This window comes from Grampus griseus, assembly GCF_964374135.1.
Source record: "Grampus griseus genome assembly, chromosome: 3".
NCBI lineage: Eukaryota > Metazoa > Chordata > Mammalia > Artiodactyla > Delphinidae > Grampus > Grampus griseus.
The window spans coordinates 137,305,493-137,315,529 of record NC_139019.1 but is presented as its reverse complement, the minus strand read 5'-3'; positions in this window follow the sequence as shown (position 1 = coordinate 137,315,529).

Below are 10,037 nucleotides of genomic sequence, written 5' to 3'. Positions count from 1 at the left end.
ATCCTTTCATGTGTTTGTTGGCAATCTGTATATATTTAGGTCTTCTGTCCATTTTTGGATTGGGTTGTCTGATTTTTGATATTGAGGTGCATGAGCTGCTTGTAAATTGTGGAGATTAATCCTTTGTCAGTTGCTTTATTTGCACATATTTTCTCCCATTCTGAGGGTTGTCTTTTTGTCCTGTTTCAGAGGCTCTCCTTTCGCTGTGCTGCCTCTCCCCTTCTGCGTAGGTCCCTCCTTTTAATAATAATTAACCTTCAGGAAAGTTTGACACTGCTTCTGCAAGCCAGATTTTACCTGCAGAGAAGTCAGCAGGATTTGCTACTAAGAAGCACTTCCTCCAGCACAGAAAGTCCGATTATTTGTTGTCATCAGTACTTCATTATACAATGGCAGATTCGTTTAGTAGCAGTCTTAGGCAGCACTTTGAGGTGGCTGAATGGATGACATTGCAATACAATTTAGTTTGTTCATATGGCTCAAGCATTTTACTAATTAACCCAAGCAATTAATAAACTCTTTTTTGTCAAACTATTCTTCAAGTTAAACATTTGTTTTCTCAGAGAAGGTGATATTTATTCCTGAATTTTATTCAAATATCTCCAAGACTTTTTTATTTTTACTTTTTTACTATTAAGGCATAGGTCATCTGTAGAGCAGAATATTCTCTTGACAAAACTTTAATTGGTGACTTTTCAGCCAGTGGGCAACAATTATTTGAGGATTGCTGGTAGTATCCTTTATATCAGCTGATGCTCATGGGTTACAATGACATAAGAATTTCTTGTTCCAAGAGTAGCAAACCAGATTTGGTGCCAAGATCCCATATGGCCCATACTTTTCTTACAGTCACAACTTTGCTTGGCCAAGAAACTTTTTATCATATCAAAGATCTCAACTGCCTTTGCAGTTTCCAAAAGGAGTTTACAAAAATAGGGAATTTTTGATGTTGTTAGTATGCATACAAAAAAGGAAATCAAAAGTTGGTTGGACAGAGAGAAATCAGTAGTTTCTTTGTTGAATGATTAAAAAAATGGTGGCATTGAAATTCCACTATGTCCTGTGTTAGAGTCTTAGAGATAATGTCAGCAGACACAATGGGTGCGATCATTAGAGGTTTGCTTCAATATTCTTCCTCTGCTCTAAGCCACTGTGTGGTCAGGCCACCCAAGATGGCTGTTCTCTTGCTCTTGGTACATCCCCTGCTAGACCAGTGCCTGCTTCACCTACACCCTACTCACGTGACTGACCTCCCTGCATACTTGCCCCTGCCCCAGCGAGGGACTGTTGTAACCTCTAGATCAGAACATCTCCACCATGATAGCTTACCAGAGGGAAAGTGAGGGGCGTGCCCCTCTGCCAGTTATCCTGGTAATGGACAAGCCCACCTGACTTCAATTCCCTCTATAACTGGTAACCTCCTCCTCCTTAGAGCAAAGCCTGCCTCCAGGTCCTGTCTACCTTTTGCCACCCATGGCAGGGTGTTGCTCCAGGACCTTGCTTCAGATGTGTAAGCTCTCCCTTCCATTAAGCCACTGATGTCTCTGTCTCTGACTCTGGGCTCTTTCCTTGGTCTTGAAGCTGGGCAAGTACACGGCTTGCAGGCCTGCAGGGTGCAGCTCAACAATGGGCAGAGCATCCAGGAGAGTGAGGATACTCTCGTGAGTGCTGAGATGTTGCGAAGTAAGGATTGGGAATGGAAGGTTGTGGGGGCCATCGTCATGCATTGCATGTGGGGCCCAGAAGTGGCAGAGGTGATCCCAGGGTGGCTGTCCACTAATGTGGGGTGCAGAGGTTGCGGGGTGATCCCAAAAGTTGTGTGATAATCCTGGGGTGGTTATCCACTAGTATGTGGGGCCCTGTGGTGGCTGTCCTTGATGAATGGGGGCTGCCCAGAGAGTATGGAGATCTCATAGACACTCCTAAGGCTGTTGGGGAGATATTTGCCACCTTTTCAGTGGGGAAAAAAGAAGGCACCGAAGCTGTGGGCCACTTGTTGCTTTTTATATTAAGAAAGACCACAGAGGCTGAGCTGACAGCCCAGGTGAAGGTTAACTTGAATGCTGAATCTGGTTCCTCTGAAAGTGGGGCATGTGAATGTGACTGAATGATGTGTGTTATTATCTATTACTGTTATTTGTTGAAACTGAGAAGAAAAAATCCCTGAAAATGGCCAGGATGGGAAACTTTTGACATTCTGAAACTGGTTTTTGCCCATGCAGTTAAAGGAAGTTAGCTTTCCAGAAGAAATTGGTATTTCTCTTCTGTGCCTCTGAGATATGAATGAGCTACCTGGGCTCTCAGGAACTTTAATCATCTGATTTGTGAGAGTGAAAAAAAAAAAAAAAGAGGCCTTTCAAAACACTTCAAAATGCTATAGGAAATACTATACTACCCAGAGCAATCTACAGATTCAATGTAATCCCTATCAAACTACCAATGGCATTTTTCACAGAACTAGAACAAAAAATTTCACAATTTGTATGGAAACACAAAAGACTCTGAATAGCCAAAGCAACCTGAGAAGGAAAAACGAAGCTGGAGGAATCAGGCCCCCGGACTTCAGACTATACTACAAAGCTACAGTAAACAAGACGGTATTGTACTGACACAAAAATAAAAATATAGATCAATGGAACAGGATAGAAAGCCCAGAGATAAACCCATGCACCTATGGTCACCTAATCTTTGATAAAGGAGGCAAGAATATACAATGGAGAAAAGACAGCCTCTTCAATAAGTGGTGCTGGGAAAACTGGACAGCTACATATAAAAGAATGAAATTAGAACACTCTTTAACACCATACACAAAAATAAACTTCAAATGGATTAAAGACCTAAATGTAAGGCCAGACACTATAAAACACTTAGAGGAAAACGTAGGCAGAACACTCTATGACATACATCAAAGCAAGATCCTTCTTGACCCACCTCCTAGAGAAATGGAAATAAAAACAAAAATAAACAAATGGGACCTAATGAAAATTAAAAGCTTTTGCACAGCAAAGGAAAGCATAAACAAGATGAAAAGATAACCCTCAGAATGGGAGAAAATATTTGCAAACAAAGCAACTGACAGGATTAATCTCCAAAATATACAAGCAGCTCATGCAGTCAATATCAAAAAAACATACAATCCAATCCAAAAATGGTCAGAAGACCTAAACAGACATTTCTCCAAAGAAGATATAAAGATTGCCAACAAACACATGAAACGATGCTCAACATCACTAATCACTGGAGAAATGCAAATCAAAACTACAATGAGATATCACCTCACACCAGTCAGAATGGCCATCATTAAAAAATCTACAAACAATAAATGATGGAGAGGGTGTGGAGAAAAGGGAACCCTCTTGCACTGTTGGTGGGAATGTAGGTTGATACAGCCACTATGGAGAACAGTATGGAGGTTCCTTAATAAACTAAAAGTAGAACTACCATACGACCCAGCAATCCCACTACTGGGCATATACCCTGAGAAAACCATAATTCAAAAATAGTCATGTACCACAATGTTCATTGCAGCTCTATTTACAATAGCCAGGACATGGAAGCAACCTAAGTGTCCATCAACAGATGAATGGATAAAGAAGATATGTCACATATATACAATGGAATATTACTCAGCCATAAAAAGAAAGGAAATTGAGTTATTTGTAGTGAGGTGGATGGACCTAGAGTCTGTCATACAGAGTGAAGTAAATCAGAAAGAGAAAAACAAATACCGTATGCTAACACACATATATGGAATCTAAGAGAAAAAAAGAAAACGTTCTGATGATCCTAGGAGCAGAACAGGAATAAAGACGCAGACCTACTAGAGAATGGACTTGAGGACACGGGATGGGGGAAGGGTAAGCTGGGACGAAGTGAGAGAGTGGCATGGACATATATACACTACGATATGTAAAATAGATAGCTAGTGGGAAGCAGCCACATAGCACAGGGAGATCAGCTCGGTGCTTTGTGACCACCTAGAGGGGTGGGGTAGGGAGGGTGGGAGGGAGACGCAAGGGGGAGGAGATATGGGGATATATGTATACGTATAGCTGATTCACTTCGTCATACAGCAGCAACTAACACAACATTGTAAAGCAATTATACTCCAATAAAGATGTTAAAAAAAAACCCGTTATCAGATAATTACGTTTTAGGAATATCTATCTATAATAGTCTCTCTAGATTTTGGTAACTTGCAACTAAACTAAGTTAAATGAAGAGAATTCATTGACTGTCGGGTCATTTCAAATAGGATAAAATATTGGAACATTAATTGCTGGGTGGGTCTAAATTTACCTACCTTTGCCTTCTTAGGAGTGGAAGATTAAGCATAAATTTTCCAATCAGGAAATGCCAATATGACAAACAGTTAACAATTACTTGCTTCTTGGGTTTTGACAGAAATTAAGGTTTTTAAGGGTTCAGATTATAATCAGTCATAATTCTAGTTATTGTAACCAAGTTGCTTTATTGATTACATTTTAATCAAGTGTTTAACCGTGCCTTTTTTAAGTCTTTTGTCATTTATAGACAGTTGTTATACTCCGATGCTTTTGCAAAAGTGCTTCATCTTTAAGAAGGTTCATAGGAAAGACATTTTGATAAGTGAAGGTCTCTGATAAATTTCAGATCATACTGCTGAACTGGGCAAGAAATTAAAAAATCCTCAGGGAAAACCTGATGGCTTCATACAAAGTTAAAAGGTTTGGTTACTGAGTGAACTGGTGAATATGGTCATAATTTTTATGCTTTTTGTCTGGAATATTACTGGTTTTGATCTATGTTTTCCAGATATAGGGAAGCCCTTCCCTCAAGTTAGTTATAACTTATAGCAATTTGGTAAACTACACCTGTGGGTAGAATTGAAACAGTTTTCTTTTCTCTCTGCCTGGTCCCTTCAGAAGTTGGAGACTCTTGGGTTCTGAGCAACCTTATCAGGTGGATGGGAAAAACTGTCTCCTGGCATGTGTGGGAATCTCTATATTTTGGAGACCTCTAGCAGAGAGAAATTGACTGAGGCAGAGCCTGATGGCAGACCTTTGGCATGACTTTCCTGGCCTTGAGAGGCCTTTAGGGAATTCAGTCTGAGATTCCTTCTGAGGAGTTCTACCTCAGCCAGTTTGGAGGAGCCTATGTGGTCAATTGACCAGACTTACTTTGCAAACAAATTAGTCTTGATTTGGCTGTGTTTGGTGGTGATAAGCATACTTTTAGAGAGAAAAATGTTATATTTCAGTACATAAGAAATTCTATTCCTGTTGATTGAGGTCTAGATTTATAAAAGTTATTGTATTCGCCTCACTTTTGCCCTGATGTTCAGGAGGAAAAGAAAATTGTCTAATGAAGTTGTCACAGAGTATAACTACTCATGATGTATGACTGCTTGCTTTAAGTCTGCCACTGAAAGCACATGCTTGTGTAACAATTCAGTATGTGATAAAATGTATAGCTTCTAAAATATTTCCCCATCAACACCTGAGCTTGTTTACGATATCTGATCAGCTTTCCCCCAGTGTTGAGAACTAGGCAAATATGAAGGAGGTCTAACACAGAGGGACATGATCTGGATCCAGGCTAGATAGGCAGCATTCACCATGACTTCAAGGTTTATATACTTTGGTCTACAGAAAGGGGAAATGATGGAAAAATCTTCACATATGGAGGTATGGGGAAGTCATTGTGGCGTATACATGATTTAACTTAAACTTTACTGACAAGAGTGGACTGTCTTGTGGCCTATCAAGCAGGCATTGTACATCTGCTCTGGCCATTGTGTGGGGGGGAATACATCTCAAAGTCAGACTGGTGTAGCTGTCGTTCAGACATCCAAGGGAAAACTAGGTGGCCGTCGTAGATGTGATTTTGGACGTGTTCCTGTATTACTAAAAACTTGCATTTTTTTAAACTGTATGACAGACTAGGACAAAAACCACAGGCAAGTGTGGTGTTATCTCACAATTCAGGTACTGCTTTTGTTTGGCTTAGTGGTCATGGTCTCCCTGTGTTGTGCCTGTTAGATCAGGCACAACTTATCATCCCTAGCCTGAGTGAAGGAAATCTATTCAAGGACTGGGAAGCAACCATGGCCTCACTGTGAAATGAGCCTAATTGCTGGGTCTACAGTGAGATGCCACTGTCATCCTCTTCTTTATTTACTTCCATAAAAAATTGACCCAGCTAATGTGACTCTGTGGGGATGACTAACAATGGGGGAAAACTCTCTCACCATCTTCCTCTCCCACATGACAATACATCAGAAGGACCCCCTTCGGTAAATGGTACTGTACAATTGACTGCCCATGAGCACCCCTGGGCTATGCTGTGTGAATGGAATAGGCTGGCTTTTGGACACACAAGTCAAAATAGTGGGATTAACTGCTTTTTGTTAGCAAAGGCCTAATGGGTCCAGCTCTTAATGGCACTCAACATAACATGGGGCGGGAGACCTGTACTGTGACTGCTGACTCCTGACTAGGCCACCAGAATGTTTGTTTTAGAGCTGGGACCTTTCCCTCCCTAGGGGGTGGCTCTGGGTTTGTGAAGACCAGGAGTGACCTTACCTTTCTTATAAGTGGAGAGGACCCTGCCGCCATTGACTCCCTCTCCTTTGACCTGTTAAGTACTTGGCTCCAAAATGTGCCCGCATCCTGGTGATTGAGTCTTCTTAGCATACTAGGTATCTTACTCTTGATATTATTTAGCTGCTGCTGTCTGTAGCGTATTTGTGGTATCTGGTTGCAGAGCCCCTCTACATACCTGAGCCTAGGGATATCTCAGAGGAGGGGCAGATCAAGACTGTAAGGGTTGTGCAGGGTGTGTAGGGGTGGAGTGTATAGTCAGGACACTCAAGATGACTGTTCTCTTGCTCTCGGTACATCCCCTGCTCAGCCAGTGCCTGCTTCACCTACACCCGACTCACATGACTGACCTCCCTACATACTTGCCCCTGCTCCAGCTATGGTTCTTCTAACCTTAGATCAGAAAATCTCCACCATGATAGCTTATCAAAGAGGTAGTGAGAGGTGTGCCCCTCTGCTACTTTCCCTGGTAACAGATGAGCCAACCTGAAGTCAATCCTCCCTGTAGCTGGTAACCTCCCACTCCCCCTGGAGCGAAGACTGCAGCTAGCCATGTCCTGCCCACTTCTGCTGCACATAGTGGGGTGTCACTCCAGAACCTTGCTTCAGACATAAGATTCTTCATCCCTTAAATTATTGATGTCTCTGTTGCTGACTCTGGGCTCTTTCTTCCGTCTTGAAGCTGAGCATGTACAGACCCTATAGGCCTGTGGGGTGCAGCCCAGTAGCCACAAACTAGATAAATTCATACACCTTAGTCCACTGAGTTTCCACCTGTCAGAGGTCCCACCTTGACAAAGCAATAAGCAGTGTAGTGTAATTAAAGTCAAACCTTTTCAGTTGGGGCAAACCCAGTATTTGGTAAATTTCCAGGAATTCCAGACTGAATGTTTGTCTCTTCAGAAATAAAGTATTTCTCAGCATGGGATAATGTCAGGTACTTCTTCAGCTTTTATTACTGCAGGGAGACTTGCTATATCTTCCATGTATTATGTGTATATCTTGCGTGTATATCTTATGTATATATCTTCCATATCTTATGTGTTTGTATTAGTCAGGGTTTTCTAGAGAAACAGACCCTAATAATATGTAATTATATATATATATATATATATATAACATATGATAATATATAATACTTATATATATTTATACTTATATATAGTTATATAAAGAAATTGATTATAATGAACCAGCTCATGTGACTATGGAGGCTGAGAAGTTCTATGACCTGCTATTTCAAAGCTGGATATTCAGGAAAGCCTGAGTTTGCAGGTCTGCAAACTGGACAGCCGATGGTGTAGACTCCTGTCCAGGTCTGAAGGCCTGAGAAGCAGGAGTGCTGAGGGAAGGAGAAGACTGATGTCTTGGCAGAAAGTGACTTCAACCTTCCTTCCCTTTTGTTGTTCTCTTCAGGCCTCAAGCAGCTTGTGTGATGCCCGCCCACACTGGGGAGAGTAATCTACTTTACTCTGTCTACCAATTCAAATGCTAATCTCTTTTGGAAACACCTTCCCAGCCAAACCCAAAAATAATATTTAACTAAATATCTGAACATCCTGTGATCCAATCGAGCTCATGTATAAAACTATCACAGTGTTCCTTTACATTCAGGAAGCAAAGTAAAAGCAAAGTATATGTTATTTATCATACTTTGTTTTCTGTCAGTTTCTACCTTAAGCAAGACTCAAAGAAAAAAAAAAGTTATCATAATCATAATGGTAAAGTGTCTTTTAAATTCTTATCAAAGTGTAATGGTGTGGGTGCCCATACCATGTAAATAATGACGGTTGTGTGTTATATCAGTTGTCCTGCACATATTTGGCAAGAAAGGGAATCATAATGACATAAGTTTACATAATTAATAGTTTCTCACAAAGAAAATTCTCTAACAGAAAGGAAAAGAAAGCAGAAAACAATCATCCCTGCATCATTACACTATAAAATCCATTTATGTTGACACGGTTGAAAAGGTGTTAATATCAAATTCCCATTCTTGCAGAGAAACAGATATCATCAGCATGAAATTAAAATAAGTCTCTGAAGAGAAATTAACAAAATCAGTGATATTTTCTGAGTATAGTAGTTGTTCCCCTGTGGTATTTGTAACTGTGTCTCCTCTGGACATTCTGCTGACTTAGCCTTAATTGGCTAAATAAACATGTTTGTGATGTGCCTTATTATCAAACTAATTATTACTGTTGTCAGTGATGTGCCAAGCATTGTACTAATTGCTTTGTCAATCTCTCTCTCCCTCTCTCTCTCTCTCTCTCTCTCTCTCTATATATATATATATATATTAAATGTCTGTATATCTATTCACAGAGGGACAGAGAGAGAGAAGGCAGACATTTTTAACTTATTTAGAAGTATGAAAACTAAGGCTCTCCCACTCAAAAACCTTAGGGTCTTTTACACTAAAATAGTTATTCATTTTCAGACAAATGTGTACATTATTATTTACAAATGAATTTCTATTTTCATATTGACATCATGATTTTGGAGATTATAAATCTTTGTTTCTAAATAATTTTCCACTTCTTATAGCATCTAATATTTCAAACCTGAATTCCTTTTTATACTGGTCCCTTTTCAAAAATTAATCAGTGATTTTGTGACTGAATTAGGAAAATCTTTGTTGAAGTAACCCAGATAATTCTATTCACTAGAAAATTCACTGACTTTTTTTTTTTTATTAACTGAGGATTTAAAATTATTTTTATTAGAACAGAAAAACAACTTTAATTTTCAAAGTTTCAATAAAATTTCTAATGAACCTACTAGTAAATTAAAATTTATCAGTTTAATCACAATTACCATCTATTACTTACCGTGTTCTGATTACGGTATGTATACACGTTATATATATTTTAATATATATTTCATTTCATATCATTTCATCTTCTCAACCATACTCTAAGGTAGATATCTAGAGTCACAGAGTCCTAAAGTTGGATATGGTATTAGAAATCTTCAGTCCTCCTCTCCATGAAGGATCATGTCTTTTGATTTGTGTGTGACTCATTCAAATCACAAAAATGTGTTATCCTTTTCTACACAAAAGACCTCATATTTGTAGATACAAACTACATACAAGATACAAATATGTCTCTTTTTAGCATTTGTTTCTCTAGGATGAATGCATCTGGGTCCTTTGGGGTTCTTAACAGAACATTTATTCTAGAGTTTTCACCATCTCAGATGCTCTCATGTGAACACATTTGAATTTATCGCTGTCCCTTTAATTATGGAGCCCCAAATATTCTGTATATCACTTTCTCTGAAACTATTTGGTCAATCAGAACTGTCAATCAGAAAAAAAGTGAAACCATTATTTAAAGATTATTTCACTCAGGGAATTTTTGTCTCAAGCTAGTTAAAATGCATTTCCAATCACTTCCTACTTCACTAAGAGTAAAATCCAATTTTTAAACTATTTTCTGCAAAGCTCCATTG